Source organism: Tursiops truncatus, chromosome 1 (assembly GCF_011762595.2).
Source record: "Tursiops truncatus isolate mTurTru1 chromosome 1, mTurTru1.mat.Y, whole genome shotgun sequence".
NCBI lineage: Eukaryota > Metazoa > Chordata > Mammalia > Artiodactyla > Delphinidae > Tursiops > Tursiops truncatus.
In genome coordinates, this window is record NC_047034.1 from 54,217,006 (window position 1) to 54,234,129 (window position 17,124).

Below are 17,124 nucleotides of genomic sequence, written 5' to 3' on the forward strand. Positions count from 1 at the left end.
CCTTGCCCTTTTCCTCCCCGTCTCAGCCTCTCTCTTATGCTCCTGTCCCCCTTGCTCTGCGAGTGACCGTCCATCCATCTCCCGCTCCTAACACTGCCTGTGTCCATTCCAGCACTCCAACAGGCATCCGCTCCCCGGAATTTATAAAAGCCTCATAATATGAATTGGACTTCTGAGGGTCCATAGGTAGGAATAGATTTTGTTTTTTAACTTTTTATTATAGAAAATTTTTTAAATTCATAAAAACAAAGAGAGTTGTCAAAATAAAGGGCCCTATGTACCAATCACTCAGCTATAAAAACCACCAACTCTCCACCTCTCTTGTTCCATCCGTAACCCTCACTCCCCAAACATCCCCACACCCACATGGGATTTTTTTTTTTTTAAGAAATTCCAATCAGTCATGTTATTTTATCCATAAATCTTCATGGGAGCAGTCGGACTAAAGCACTCACCCCCCAGACCGTCTTAAGCCCCAGAAAGCAGCTCAGGCCTTGGCACACGCCTGCCTTTGGGGATGGAAATTCTGGGACCACCCTCAGTGTTTCAGCACGTGTATCTCATCCTCTTGACCCAACGGTCCTCCTCAGAAAACCGCTGTTAGAAGCAAATCAGTGCCCCAGCTCATGGACAGTTTTGTCTAAGGCCTTAGGCAATTTCTTGTTTTTGTTCCCAGAAGAAATCATTTTATAAGCAAGTCGCCTATCAGAAAACACACCTGCACGCCAGATTGGCACAGCTGTATGGGAGCAACTGCCGATCCATCTGCGGAACTATCTAAACAAGGAAGACGTGCGATCTGATCATCAAATGACGCTTGGTAAATGACAGCAACACATGCAATATTCAAAAGCAACAGATAAAAGAAACTTGGGCTCTCTCCACAGAGAAAAACCCCTCAAATAATGCTCTCCCTACACCCCACCCCCAATTTGATGAAACCTGTTCATTGAGCAAGAAAACCAACTTGGTTCTGAAGATGGTCACTGGGAGGCCTGAATTCGGGCCCCTCATCTGATTGCCAACAATGTCCCTTGGCCCACAATGGGTGACCTTCCTTTATGCAACTTTTAAATAATTCATGGAACCAACTTTCAAAAGGTTTATGGTTTAAAATCTGGGCCTGGACATTTAGACAGAATTACATCTATGTTTACGCCATGGTAGAAAGTGTATTATTTAAACTCAAGAGGTCTGGGTAGGTCCACTCACCTGTATGATCCTGAAGCAATTACTTTACCACCTGGGGTTCTGCTTTCTCATTTGTGAAAAGGAGTAAATCATCATAGTTCAGTCTCCCTCACTGGTAAGTAGGTGCAGAGTCAGGAGATGAAATTCTAGAATGATATCATGAAAAGAATAGGAAATAAATTAATATTTGAATGTATTATGTTTATAAGAAACTCATATTGAGGATTGAAAATGTATAGTTCTTTTGGTTGAAGTTAGAAATGTATATATATACGAATATATGTATGATTTCAACTTTCTGAAAAATACAAGTGATGATAGATGTAAAGTCCTTAGACAAATAAAATGATCAGACTCTGAATGGTAAGTGTTATTAAAAACTAAACATAGTCAAGCACAGCGGCCACTTAGCCCATGATCAGCGGTCCTTTAAGAATGTTCACAACATCGAATAATTAACGAGTAACCCTGAGCTTCCATGCATTCGGGTCTCCCAGGATGATGCAACTACAGGGCAGGGAATGAGGTTACATGGTCTCCCCAGGAAGGCACCATCTCTACTCCCATCTTAGCCCCTCCTAAACAAATGCCAACACTTCAGCTTGGCTCAGCAACCATGATTTACATGAAGCTGGGACAAGCACATTCTGCACAAACTCTGAAGGAGAATAGAAATCCCCAGCTTTTCCCCAGCAAGGATGGCAGCTATGACCCCATCTGACCTCCACCTGTGGGGTGCAATAGGCATCCTTTGTGTGGGATGGCAGAGTCCCTGGGAACCACATGAATTACTCAGAAGTGGACCTGGCCTTTGTGAAGAAGGTGGAAGGGAAGGACTTTGGGTTGGAATTCAGGAGAGTCTGGGCTGTTTCTGGCTTATCCTGGGTAACCCTGGGTCACTCAACTCTTCTGGGATGGCTCCACTTGTCCATATATTCAGGATAATCCTATCACCCTCATAGTGTTGACAGGAATCTAAAATGTGTGTGAATAACATTTAAAAAAAAGTATCAGTACTCAAAGGAATAATATAATTGCATAGAAAATTCACATATGTAAAGTCTCATTTCTGACAAACGGGTGTTTGCCAGAGGGGAAGGGGGATAGGGGATTGAGTGAAATAGGTGAAGGGGATTAAGAGGTACAAACTTCCAGTTATACAATAAATAAGTTACCAGGACGTAATGTACAGCACAGGGAATATAGTCGATGAAAAAATAAGTTAAAAAATAAAATGTGTGTGAAGATGCCAACAAATAAATGAATAAGGTCCTCAGGGAGTTGAAGTTCTAGGGCTGTAATACGTTCAGTACTACATTGGGTGACTTTTATCTTACGATTCCTGGTAGACTTTAAATTCACTTGCAGGTTCAAATCCCATCAACTCTCAACATTCTTTTGTGCTCAGGTTCCTATTCTTTTACCCCCAGATTTCCATCCTTTTTGGCCTTTCCTTAGAGAGCAGGCACCCTTCCCTCCCCGCCCACCCCACAAACCTTGCCCCGTCCACTCTTCTGGGGCCAGCAAATAACATTTCCTTCTCATTTCCCATCCCTCGTGTAATCTGCCAGCTTTTTGTGATAGCAGGAGAATTCTGGGAGTTTCATCTTCTCGCATTTCCTTGAGTGGCACGTGCACTGGACCGTGCTAAAGCTTTGGTGGCAGCTGGGGATCAATAATCAGTGCTCTCACCCAAGTGACTCTCTTGCAGAGAGTTGCCTGGGAAGCATTTGAAGCTGGACCCAGTAACAAATCTGCCCAACTTTCCAGGGTCTCTGAGGATACCCTGCCCAGTTCCCCTTAAACCAATTTCCCAGTCCAGCAGAAAAACCGGACAGGATTGTATTGAATCTCTTGCCCTCCACTGCCCCTCACTGCATTCCCAAATCACATCTGGCTTCTAGCACTTTCTTCCAACCAGCATTTAATCCTCAGCGGTGATCCATTTAAGAAATTTAATTTCATTCTCCACCCTTCTCTCCCCACCCAACTTTGCCCATAAAAACTCTTCTGGGAATTTTCAAATTCTGACGTCATATGAATACTTCTTTGCTCTGCAAAGTACTCCTCAATGCCTAACCCATCTCCTAGCACCACTCACAGAGATGCACTGCATGTTCCCAGAGTTTATAGATCTCTCATTTGCTGGCTGCTTCTCACAACAGCCTGGAAGTTCAGCCTTTTAAAAATCAATCTGACTCTCTGCTTTCCTCACCCCCACCTCACAGTTTGCACAGAATGGTGGTCTGTGCACAGAAGTCTCCTGAAGGTATTATTAGCTCTTCTTTTTGGAACCACCCCCAGGGCTGCAGAAAAGCACCAGCTAAATGCCCTCACACAAGGCCCTCATGGCACTATCTACAGCCGTCCACACGCCCAACTCCACCCTTTCCACAAGGAGCATTTCTGGAAATTTCTGGAAATTTGGCTGGTCAGCTCGAAATCCCAAGTGCCATCAGAAAACCTTAACTAGAACCTGTGATTCTACAATGATCAGGAGAAATAATGTTAATGGTAATAACTAAAGTCACAATTAAAATTTGTATTTAAAATAAAGATCACTATTTTTCTTTTTTGAAGATCACCCCGTACCAGGCTCAGTGCTAAGTACTTTATCTGCATTATAATCATCAGAAAACCTTCAGCAGTAGGTATTATTATTATCCCCATTTTTCAGATGAAGTTGAGGCACGAGGCAGTGAGCAACTTTCTCGAGATCACAAAACCAGAAATTAATGGATTGGGGGTTATGCTTAGGCTGTCCGACTCCAAAGCCCACGCACGTGTCCACTACACTGCACTGCTTTCCTGAGACCAATATGAAGTAGCTAAAGCAAAGGAGAGTCTTTATTATAAGCACCCTGGGGTGGCCGGTGGAACCCAAGAACAGGAATTGGGCCGCGGGAGCAATTGGTGTCAAGGACTTAAAGGCTGTCAGTGTGCTCTGGGAGCACGTGCGTCATTCCCAACTCTCTCCTAGCAGCGACTCTCTGCTTGCTCCCCCAGGTCCTGTGCCAGGAAGTGAGGATACCATCACACATTAGAACTTCAGACTGATCGTGCTTGCTCTTCCCAGATTTGAAAATGCCTTGGGGAGGGAATGATCGGCAGGGGGGAGAGTCACAGGAAACCATGGCAGCTCCCTCAGTAGCCACATGGGTAGGATGGAGGGCAAGAGAAAGAGCAGTTCCCAGGAGGAAGCTAGTCACTTCCACAAGGAAAAGGATGCTGGGAAGATCTTCAAATGGGTGTGCCTTAGAGTGACCTTGGGTAGGTTAAGTCGCCTTATGAAACCTGGATAACTCATCAGAAGGATGGGAATGACAGCATGGTCCTTCTAGAGCCATTGTGAGGACAAAATAAGAAATTGTATGTAAATGCTTGTCATGGTGTCCGGCACATGGTAAATACCCAATAAACGTTAGCCATTAATATTATTAAGTCTGAGTCATTGCAAGCTCACAGTGCCTGGCTCAGTTTTTTTTTTTTTTTTTTTTTTTTTTTGCGGTACGCGGGCCTCTCACTGCTGTGGCCTCTCCCGCTGTGGAGCACAGGCTCCGGACGCGCAGGCTCCGCGGCATGTGGGATCTTCCCGGACCGGGGCACGAACCGTGCATCGGCAGGCGGACTCTCAACCACTGCGCCACCAGGGAAGCCCCTGGCTCAGTTTTATTCTTTATAAATAAACATTATTATACTAAATCCCTTGGCACAGAAGATTCTCAGAGCCAGTACTTTTTCCATTTTGGAAAAGTGGGAAAAGAGCTAAGGGAAGAGTTGTGATGTCCCCAGAAGGATCTGTTCTAGGATTACAAAGGACCTGGCAGGTGTGACAGGAAAGCTGGGCATAAGTATCTTTAAATATGTCTTCTCTGAGTCTACACCCTCGTGTATTTCATGGCAGACCAGAGATTTGAGTGCCCTGAAATTGGATGTGAGTTTTGCATTTCTGCCTGTCCTTCCTCATTGCCAATGTTCTGGTCTTCTTGGTCTGTCACTCAGCCTCCCTGAGGCTGGCGAAGTGGATGAGACCACAGGGATCTGGGAGTCCTTGGCTATGGAGGAAAGAAAATGGATTCCTTGCTACCTCTGCCTTAGTCCGCAAAGCCATTTACGGTTTGGGAAACTTCCAGTGCTGTCAAGATCTCTCATGCCTGCTTCCCATCCCCTCCTTGGACTCAGTGAGTCCAGCATTAGAGAATATTTCTTTGGTTGGCAGGTTGGGGCTGAAGAACGGAATCAGTCACTCGGAGCCCTAAATGCCAAACGCATCAGTCTAATTTATTCAGACAAGTTTTCTTCTGTGTATTTTCTATACTATCAAACTCTGTATCCTTCAGTGAAGACATTTATCTTGGATGAATAAAATCTCTTAATGGTTTAATAAAAAACACTGAACTCAGTTTTCCTAGTTTTATGAGTGCCTTGAGGTCCTTTAGGAGAGCAGACATCTTTGCTGGGATCACTGAGGGAAACATAAGTATTTTTCTGCCTTTTGATATATTATTTTCTGGAAGGAACAGTTCCAGATGCTCATCATATGCTCGCAAATTCTCTGAAGCTCCATCAAAGGACAGGGTATTCTCCGTGATGAACTCAGTGGTGTCCCTCCTTCCTTCCACAGCCGACCTGCCAGTCCCTTCAAAGACATCCTCTCCTTCTTTATTCCTTTCTTTGCTGAAATAGCATCTGTGCCATTATCATCACCAATTTGTTCTATTCAGAATAAATGGAGAAAAGAGTCTGGAGGTCAGTTAGAACCATGTGCCAGAAGCAAAAACCAAACAGGAAATTAGGTTAGTAGAAATTTTATGAGGACAAGAACAACTGGGGAAGGGAAGGAGGACTCCATGGAGAGAAATGGGGAAGAGTCAGCGAGAGAGAGAGAAAACTTGGAGAGCCAGGAAGCAAGACGTGGGCAAGGGGAATGTGAGCTGCAAAGGGAGAGAGTGAAGAGGAGAGGGGAGGGGATGGATCAAATACAGAAGTCAAGGTCAAGTGAAGAACTGGAGCACCACACCTGAGCACGGAACATAAGAACACAACACGCACTTCGAGGCAGGAATCCTAGAAGGGAAACTGGCAAGAGTGGGCGTCTAGGAAGAAGAAGGTAGAATGATGCATTCAGAGATCAGAGATGGTTAGAAGGAAGAGTTTCATAATTAGAAAGGAGCACAGAGATGGTTTTCTTTCTTTTTTTTTTTTTGGCCGGGCCACACAGCTTGAGGGATCTTAGTTCCCCAACCAGGATTGAGCCCAGGCCCTCTGCAGTGAAAGCGGGGAGTCTTAACCTCCAGGCCACCAGGGAATTCCCTCGAGATGGTTTTCTTTTTACTGATAAGTATATACAGTAAATAAAGGCTCAGAGAGTTTGTGACCTTTCATCCATCCATCTGTGCGTTCATTCACTCATTTGGACATTGAACAAGTACTTGTTGAGCATCTTCTATGTGCCTCGCTTCATGCTAGGCACCAGGGACACCATGTTGAACAGAACAAACAAGGTCCTTGCCCTTAAGGAGCTCACAGTCCGTGGGGGCATGTGGACAAGTGACCCGGCAAGGGCAGCCCCGTGGGATGAGAATTATGATGGTGCAGGGGCCGTGGGAGCCTGCAGAAGAGGGCCCTGACAGCCGTGTAGACCAGGCAGGGTAATTGCAGGCCTGGAGGCTGGCCACCAAAAGCCTCCAGCTTCAGAGGAGTTCAGTGACAGAGCCTGAAATGGAGGCCCAATCTCCTGGTTTCCAGCCCCCTGTATCCAGCTGCCTCTGGGGTTTGGTTGTGTCTCCTTCAAACTCCAACATTCTGACAACTCATCTCTAACCTGAGTACAGAGGATCAAATCCAATAGCAGCCTCCTTTGCTGTATGTCAGGAAATCCTCCAGTGGCTCACTATTCCCTTCAGGATCAAATCCAAACTCCTAGCATCCAGGCCTTCCTCCATCTGAGCTGTGTTTACCCTCCATCCACCTTATCCATTCTTCCTTCTTCCCACTGTGTTCTAACCACACTGAAGTACTTGAAGGTGCATGAATGGGCCTTCATTCTTTTACAGATAAGCCTCCTTTTACTGGGGTTTATTCCCTGTACCTGCCCAATCCCATCCTTACAGTGCTCGGCCTACACATTGAACTCATCCCAAGACTCAGCCCAGGTTCCACCTCCTCTTAAAGAGCCCTCTCCCTCTAACGTCCCTCTCCAAGCAGTGTGACCAGGTGTCCCCTCCCCTAGGCTCACGCTGCAATTCTCTCAGGGCAGTTACCACACCCAATGTTTTAATCATCTCTCGACTTGTCTGCCTCCCCCAGTAGACCATAAGGCAGGGGAGGTAGCCTGTTCATTCATGTTTACCACGGGTGCCTGGCATAGCTCTTTACTTACTCAAAGTGTTGAATAAATGCTTGGGGAGCTGACTCGAAATGAGCCCCCAGTGAGTTGAGTTGCAGGCAACCTCTAATTCACTTTGGAATGACTGATCAACCTTTCCTCCCAGTTGAAACAAGACAGATTTTGATCTTCAAAACAGAACTGTAGGCTTCCCCATGGGAGACCATTAGATGAGGTCTCCATCCGGTGAGAGCTTGTGTTAGGGCACCAACATGGCCCAGGGGAAGTGGCAGGGTTGAATTTCAGCTGTTGATGCTAGCTTCCCATTTTACAGAATCCTAGAGAAGTTTCAGTGGATTTGGCTCCTATAATCAATCATGAAGAGAACAGAAGGATCTTAACTTCTTCGTTTATTGCATTGTTCCTAGCTGGTTAATTCATTCATATAAAGCACCGGGCTAGATACTGCCCTTCTAGTGTATCCTCTCGGTGTACATTTATTTTGATATGCTTGGGGTACAGAGTGTTACTGTTCTTCACTGAGTAAACTTTAATCAGTGTTTTCCTCATTAGCCTATGGTAGCATATAAGCTTATGGTTCATGCAATTCATTTTATCTTTTTAAATTTAATAAGACACGAGTTGGATGGTCATTAAGGGTCTCCTGTTGCGCATGCAGAACTGAATATAAACACGGATAAAATTAACTCTGGTTCATTCTGTTCAGCAAGAAAAGTTTTATCCCTTGCAGTTATCATAGTTAGGGCCACAAAGGCAAAGCTGGGAAGAGCTGTTTCCATTTCCTCCCCCTTCCTGTATCCATGTGACATAAATAACACAACAGTAGGTCTGGCTAATTTGGTCATCCTAGTAGCTGATTTGCATTAGCACATGCAGCCTAGTGGACTTCATTCTTTTAGAATCTAAAGTTGAAAGAAAAGAAAACTGTCTCTGCCTTTGAAGAATTCACAGGGACATACCCAGAAAATGACAGTGAACTGATCACTGGATGTTGGTACATAATGTGATGACATCTGGGGCAGCGCTGTGCATGGGGGGCAGAGCATATCAGGGAGGCCTCACGGAGGATGTAACCCCTGGGCATTATTCAAATAGCTCTGGTACAGAGGAACGCCAACCACCATTCCCAACACAACACATTGGGACAAGGCTTTCTGTGCAGAAGACTATGCCTGTTCCTAGAGAAAAGTTCTGGGTCCACCTAGATTCTCAGGCTCCTATCTGGGTTTCCAGAGTGAAGGTTTGAATTAGGGCGTTATCTGGAAAATTGCCTTCTGGTAGTGCTCCAATCAGAAAGATACACCGAAAAGCATAAACCAGCGTTTAGCCAATGGTCCGTCCCCCGACCATCATCCTCTTCCCCAGAGCCACCCACAAGAGCAAAGTCTGATAAGGTAGGTGTTTGCTCTGATCATCCTAGTGGGGCTGTGTCTCAGGTGGACACCCCCATGGCATTGGTCATCCTGGAGCTGGGGAAGGGTCTTACCTTCCCTCCAAGAAACAGAACAATCCCTTGTTTGTACCCGAATCCCTTGTTTGTACCTCTGATGAAGGGCTTAATGAAGGAAGGGATCACATTGAAAAATTCATCTCATATTTTTATCCCCAGAATCAATCAACCTTCAGGATAACAGAATTTTCCATGCCCCAGGCTTTCCTTTCAATGATTAGTACCAGCACAGATGTTGGAAAATGTTAACAGCGGCCTCTACTGTCCAGACATAGTATTACCACATACTTAAATCTTGTCTAGATATTTTAATATTCATTCATTCGTTTGTTCACTCATTCATTCATGCAGTTATTTTTCAGTAAACATTTATTGAACATTTACTATGTGTCAAGCTAGTAAGATAATGTGATTCAAAGGGTGCAAGAATGAGTGCCTCCTTCCCCTTTCCCTAACCTCGAATTTTCTCTCTCACTGGTCCAGATGTAAAGCCTGAGATTTGCAAATTTCTCTCTCCTTGGTATTTAGGCATCATAGTCCTCTGTGACAATGCAGAGGGTTTTCAGTTTAAGATAACATATTACTCCTTGGTAGTCCTTAACACTTTAGCAGAAATTAGTTTATTCTATCAGAAAGAAGCATCCTTGGGGTGAATAAATACAGAATGTAAGCATGGATTAATAGAAGGATAAGAAGTGGTCTAATATATGCCCCTAGAAAGAGTAGTGAAATGAGACCCAAAGGGCTAGAAAAAGAGAATTGAGGACATCAGGCACCTGGAGAAAAGAGGGAGGTCAGAGAAAAGCAGTATAACTGCCTTTGGAGGAAGAGTTCTCAGTTCAAATCCGGCTTCTCTTATTTACTAGCATTGGAATTCAGGTGAGCTTCTTAACCTCTCTAAACCTCCCTCCCAATTCCTCATATAGCATTGTGGGAATGAAGTTATATGTCATGTAAAGTTCTTAGCACAGTGCCAAGCACTGAGTAAGTGTTCAGTAAACATTCATCATCATGACTAGAGGGGAAGAAGAAGGAGGCTGTGGAGGCAGTAGGGACAAACTACTGCTCAGAGTTTTGAGTAAGTCCAGCGCTTCCCTCTGCCCATCACCTTCTCTGGACAGAGCTCCTTCAATGAGCACAGCCCCGGGGCGCGTCTCAGCACCTGACCTTGCAACTGGAGAGGGGTGCCAAGGATCAGCCCAGAGACCTACAGAAGGAGTCCTAGAGCTCTGTCTGTCCTGCGGCTGCTGTGAGGAGGCTGAGGGAAAGACTTCGTGGAGACTCTACCAGAACTTAGCACACATGCACAGACAGGTCCCTGTGGCCAGTGCTGGCCTCTCCACCCTCTGCCCCTTCTCCTACTTGGCTAGTGTTACCACTTGTCACTGGCCTTTCTGAGGAACATGAACACAGGAGCTACTCCCTGGAGGTATCAAAGGCCTTAACCTTTTTTCTAGAATCTCACCAGAATCCTATTCATGGAGATTTGAAGTAGATTTGTCCATGGTTATGCATCTTCCAAAATTAGCATGCCTCATTAGCTTGGCTCCGAAGAAACCGGAAAATGCAGCTACCCACAGCAGCTGGGAGGGTTTTCAAAGGAACCGACCAGCCACAAAGCATAACAGAGGGACTCCCTGAGGTCCTTTAAAATCCACGTCTCAGATCCGGGGCTTGTGGCTCAGAGGAAGCAGACAGTAGCTAAGCTGTGCTGTTATTTTAGCCTGGCATTGAGGGTGGTATGTGGGGCGAAACTGAATACCAACCTCAGGACTCCGGCTGCCAAGTCCAACCAACAGACCCATGTACAACAGGAGCCGATGGGGCCACAGAAAGCTTAGAGGAATTGTGGGCTGAGGTTGAGGTACCAGGTCACCAGGATTAAAAGTTTTAGGGAGAAGATGAAGACCACTCTACTCACTTAAAGAATCCCCACTTGAGTGGCCTAATCGCCTAACACAGAAGAGATTGAAGCAAGATGGGCTCCTCCCGGGGGTACTGACTTGTTAGTTGTGGGGAAACCTCTTAAGGGTGTATCCCTGGGAGGGGCCTTCTGAATGTATTCCAGTCCAGTGCTAGGAAAATAGTTGCCCCGAATTCTTCAAGAAAACCAAAGAGTTATCCAGTCAGCCCTCCATATCTGCGGGCTCTGAATCCAAGGATGTCCTGGAACCAGTTCCCCAAGGATACAGAGGGATCACTGTACCATCAGTGGAGAAGGTGTCATTTCTATTGCAAACAGGGGCAGCTGGGCAGCCAGTTGGGAAATCAGAGAGTCAACATGGGGTGAACTCCTACCAGTGGTTGATTGTCTGGAGTTTGAACCCCAGCTCTACTTTGTGTGTAATCTTGAACAAGTTTTCTATTTTTTTTAACTTTTCTGAACCTTAATTTTCTCACCTGTCAAATGGGGATCACAGTGTCAAGCTACAATTAAGATGAAATAATATTCATAAAAGGCTTGGCACAAGATAAATGCTCAAAGTACAAGGCTAATATATCCCATATGCCCCAAGATTTACCAGCCTGTAATCATAGTATAGGGTCCTATTTCCTTCCAATGTCTGCATTTGTACAGTACGAGCCCCAGTGGCCTAACTGCCAACAGTCATAAGGAGAATTTAACAAGATGATACTGATGGCTTAAGCACAGTTCCTGGAGAAACAAGAGAAAGTCCTACTACAGGGAGGCAGCCACATAACCCTATACCAGCAAAGTCCTTTGATGTCCTTTTCCACAGTTGGCTGGGGGTGGGGGAGGGGTGGGGGGGAGGGTACTTTGAGCTGGGTGTTGATCTCCTTTCATCCTTTCTTAAGTCATCCACCCTGGCGGCTGCTTGAAGGAAAGTGCACATAGTGGCTTGTTTTTTTGTTTTCTTTTATTTTTTTAATGGAGGGTGGATAGGTGTCCCCAACGGATGCTGGTCTGGATAGAATTAATTCACAGACACCAAGATGAACCCCAGGGTTGGCTTTACTCTACCTCTCGAGCCACACCAGAAAGGTAATCTAAAGTTTACAAAGTGCATAAGCAGATGGAGAAACAAGCACAGAGAGATTAAGTGACTTGTGCAAGGTCAGACCACGAATCAGTGTTTGCATTGGACCCTATTTCGTGCAAGTTTTCTCACCCGAAGCTGGGTAGGACTGTGTGTATAAATTAAACTGGAAGTTTCCAATCATCCACTCTAAAGAGAATTGCCGATGAAGTGAAAAAGCCAAGAGAGCAATTACACATAACCCCAAATGGTTTATTTTTAGTGTGAGAATGAAAGTTGTGCCCCTCTGTTTGCAGCACATTTAATTTCTCTATTATGACTTGCTATCACTAATCCTCTAGTGAATTTGCATTCTTTGAGCACCCTGCAAGTGACAGCAGAGGGAGCAGGCCACCCAGAAGCATGCTGGGTGGCAGAGGAAGCCAGCTGGAGATTAAACACTTGCTCTGCAAAGATCGGCATTTAAATGGCCCATCCCCACCACTGGGGATGGTCAAGACCAAGGGATGCACAGGAGGAGGGAGAGAAACACAAGGGGACGTGGAGGGGACGGATAACTTCTAAAGGTTCTTTCCAACCTTTTAGTGTTTGTGTAAGAACTCACTGTGTGTGCTTTATGTGTGTGCCTCAATTACTACATTCTGCACCTAAGTTTCCTCCAAATACTTCTCTCTCTTTCTTCAGATCCTCTAAGCCCTGACTGGCCTTTTCCAATTCTCAAGCCAGCAGCATCTTTCCAGGTCTTGAATTTGTATGATTTCCAGTATGTTGGGCTTGTCTCTTTTCATTAGATGCTGCTTGCCACAGGGCAGGGAGCCGGGACCCCACGCATGCATCGGCAAAGCACTGTGCATGTCCGGCACTTTAAAAACAATACAAACAGACAAGAAATTGGTTAATGCCTGAGATAAGCGGTTGACACAAAAATCCCCATGTAGATGGCATCACAATGAGAGGTAAAAGCACAGCCCTCCACGTGGGGTGATAGAAATTGTGCTCTTCAAAAAGATAAATGTTACAACCCAGAAACTTTCATCAGCAAAAATATTCTAAGCAGGTTCCTCTGAGTATGTGTAGAACATATGAAAATGGCATATCTCCTTTTATGCCAGAGCTAGAAAAGAAAATGTTATTAGTGAGAATGACATATGTGAGCTTTGCTGTGAATAAATATACAATGTCTATATATATTATATGCATAATAATAACACCTCAAATCTATATGGTGTTTTTCTTCCCAGGAACTAAAAATGATCCGTGGTTATTATTATCTCATTTATCCTTGCAGATTTTTTTCACTTATATTTTGCTAGCATATTACCAAAATACAGACACACTTAAGAGTCAATTCTTTTGGCTCTCCTTTCCTATGCAGGCCTACCTTTCCATTACACTCTCCCTGAAATGTGGTTAGGGGAAGGAGCGGTAATCCCATTATGGGATCGGGCAGTTTATTCATAGGCTTACATAGCAGATGCCTCGCTGGTGCTGTGATGAGTCTGGAAAGACCAACAGCCCTGCGTTTGCTTCCCCCAGCCCCCATCCTGAGCTTCCAGGAAGTTCAAACTCCCCAAAGGGTCACCATTTGGGGTTCAAGGAGAATATCAGGTGATATGCCTCTATTACTTTACAGAGCTGCACACCAAGCTGCTATTACCTGCTAATGCTTTTGCAAAAATTACTTAGCAGATAAATTAATCCACTTTCCAGCAAGCACAGAAGGGATTATTGCATAGAGACCACCAGTTTTTTGCTTGAGAGGTGTGACTTTGGGGGACTAGGGAGGGAGTGTGGAGTGTGAATTGTTTCAGCTGCCTCCAAAGAGGGGAGGCTCAGGGGGCACACTTCAGAGGCAGGCCTTGAGGCAGGGGGTCTGTGGATCAGTCAGGTGCTCCAGGGAGTGAGGAACACCCAAGTCAACTATCAAGCAATTCTGCCCAAAGCAAAACCAAATCTGTTCAGTGATCTGAGTTAGAAAAGCACTTTTGAGGAGGTGAGCTCACTCCCTGTTGCAAGAACATCAGAATCACAACCAACTGCTAAACAACCATTGACAGGAAGACCCTGAAACTCACCAAAAAAGACAAAGGAGAAGACAAAGGAGAAGACACAGTGAGATGGTAGGATGGGTGCAATCACAAAAGTCAAATCCCATTAACTGCCAGGTGGGTGACTCACAAACTGGAGAACACTTATACCACAGAAGTCCCTCCACTGGAGTGAAGGTTCTGAGCCCCACGTCAGGCTTCCCAATCTGGGGGTCCAGCAATGGGAGAAGGAATTCCCAGAGAATCAGACTTTGAAGGCTATTTGATTGCAGGACTTCGAAAGGACTGGGAGAAACAGAGACGCTACTCTTGGAAGGCACACACAAAGTAGTATGCATCAGGACCCAGGGGAAGAAGCAGTGACCCCAGAGGAGACTGAACCAGACCTACCTGCTAGTGTTGGAGGGTCTCCTGCAGAGGCAGGGGGTGGCTGTGTCTCACCGTGAGGACAAGGACACTGGCAGCAGAAGTTCTGGGAAATAGTCCTTGGCATGAGCATTCCCAGAGTCAGCCATTAGCCCCATCAAAGAGCCTGTAGTCTCCAGTGCTGGGTTACCTCAGGCTAAACAACCAACAGTGAGGGAACCCAGCCCTAGCCATCAGCAGACAAGCAGATTAAAGTTTTACTGAGCTCTGCCCACCAGAGCAACACCCAGCTCTAGGCACCACCAGTCCCTGCCATCAGGAAGCTTGCACAAGCCTCTTAGACAGCCTCATCTACCAGAGGGCAGACAGCAGAAGCAAGAAGAACTACAATCCTGCAGCCTGTGGAACAAAAACCACATCCACAGAGAGACAAAATGAAAAGGCAAAGGACTATGTACCAGATAAAGAAACAAGATAAAAACCCCCAAAAACAACTAAATGAAGTGGAGATAGGCAACCTTCCAGAAAAAGAATTCAGAATAATGATAGTGAAGATGATCCAGGACCTTGGAAAAAGAATGGAGGCAAAGATCGAGAAGATGCAAGAAATGTTCAACAAAGACCTAGAAGAATTAAAGAACAAACACCTAGAAGAATTAAAGAACAAACAAACAGAGATGAACAATACAATAACTGAAATGAAAAATACACTAGAAGGAATAAATAGCAGAATAACTGAGGAAAAAGAACAGATAAGTGACCTGGAAGACAGAATGGTGGAATTCACTGCCATGAAACAGAATAAAGAAAAAAGAATGAAAAGAAATGAAGACAGCCTAAGAGACCTCTGGGACAACATTAAATGCAACAACATTCACATTATAGGGGGTCCAGAAGGAGAAGAGAGAGAAAGGACCTGAGAAAATATTTGAAGAGATTATAGTTGAAAACTTCCCTAACATGAGAAAGGAAATAGCCACCCAAGTCCAGGAAGTGCAGAGAGTCCCAGGCAAGATAAACCCAAGGAGAAACAAGCTGAGACACCTAGTAATCAAATTGAAAAAAATTAAAGACAAAGAAAAAATTTTGAAAGCAACAAGGGAAAAAGGACAAATAACATACAAGGGAACTCACATAAGGTTAAGAGCTGATTTCAGCAGAAACTCTATAAGCCAGAAGGGAATGGTATGGTATATTTAAAGTGATGGACGGGAAAAACCAACAACCAAGATTACTCTACCCGACAAGGATTTCATTCAATTTGACGCAGAAATCAAAAGCTTTACAGACAAGCAAAAGCTAAGAGAATTCAGCACCACCAAACCAGCTCTACAGCAAATGCTAAAGGAACTTCTCTAAGTGGGAAACACAAGAGAAGAAAAATACCTACAAAAACAAACCCCCCAAAATTAAGAAAATGGTAGTAGGAACATACATATCGATAATTACCTTAAATGTGAATGGATTAAATGCTCCAACCAAAATACACAGGCTTGCTGAATGGATACAAAAACAAGACCCATACTTATGCTATCCACAAGAGACCCACTTCAGACCTAGGGACACATACAGACTGAAAGTGAGGGGATGGAAAAAGACATTACATGCAAATGGAAATCAAAAGAAAGCTGGAGTAGCAATACTCATATCAGATAAAATACTTTAAAATAAAGAATGTTACAAGAGACAAGGAAGGACACTATGTAATGATCAAGGGATCAATCCAAGAATAAGATATAACAATTATGAATATATATGCACCCAACACAGGAGCACCTCAATACATAAGGCAACTGCTAACAGCTATAAAAGAGGAAATCGACAGTAACATAATAATAGTAGGGGAATTTAACTCCTCACTTACACCAGTAGACAGATGATCCAGACAGAAAATTAATGAGGAAACACAAGCTTTAAATGACACAATAGGGCTTCCCTGGTGGCGCAGTGGTTGAGAGTCCGCCTGCCGATGCAGGGAACATGGGTTCGTGCCTCGGTCTGGGAAGACCCCACATGCCGTGGAGCAGCTGGGCCCGTGAGCCATGGCCACTGAGCCTGCACGTCCGGAGCCTGTGCTCTGCAACGGGAGAGGCCACAACAGTGAGAGGCCCGCGTAACGCAAAAAAAAAAAAAAAAAAAAAAAAAGACACAATAGACCAGATAGATTTAATTGATATTTATAGGACATCCCATCCAAAAACAGCAGATTACACTTTCTCCTCAAGTGCACATGGGACATTCTCCAGGACAGATCAATCTTAGGTCACAAATCAAGCCTCAGTAAATTTAAGAAAATTGAAATCATCATATCAAGCATCTTTTCTGAGAGCAATGCTATGAGATTAGAAATCAATTACAGGGAAAAAATGTAAAAAACACAAACACATGGAGGCTAAACAATACGTTACTAAATAACCAAGAGATCACTGGAGAAATCAAAGAAGAAATTTTAAAAAATGCCTAGAGACAAATGGCAATGAAAACACAACGATCCAAAACCTATGGGATGCAGCAAAAGCAGTTCTAAGAGGAAAGTTTATAGCAATACAATCCTACTTCAAGAAGGAAGAAAAATCTCAAATAAACAATCTAAACTTACACCTAAAGGAACTATAGAAAGAAGAACAAAAAAACCCCAAAGTTAGTAGAAGGAAAGAAATTATAAAGATCAGGGCAGAAATAAATGAAATAGAAACAAAGAAAACAATAGCAAAGATCAAG

At 44.4% G+C, this 17,124-nt stretch overlaps 1 long non-coding RNA gene across 2 annotated transcripts in view; it reads right to left on the reverse strand.

The window, feature by feature from the left end:
- Window positions 1-17,124, reverse strand: part of LOC109552916 (uncharacterized) — a 371,016-nt gene that overhangs the window by 74,546 nt on the left and 279,346 nt on the right. For both annotated transcript variants that reach the window (XR_012331494.1, XR_004526099.2), the window contains one exon: window positions 1,213-1,337. This is a non-coding gene — a long non-coding RNA (uncharacterized lncRNA). The remainder of the gene's footprint in view (window positions 1-1,212; window positions 1,338-17,124) is intronic.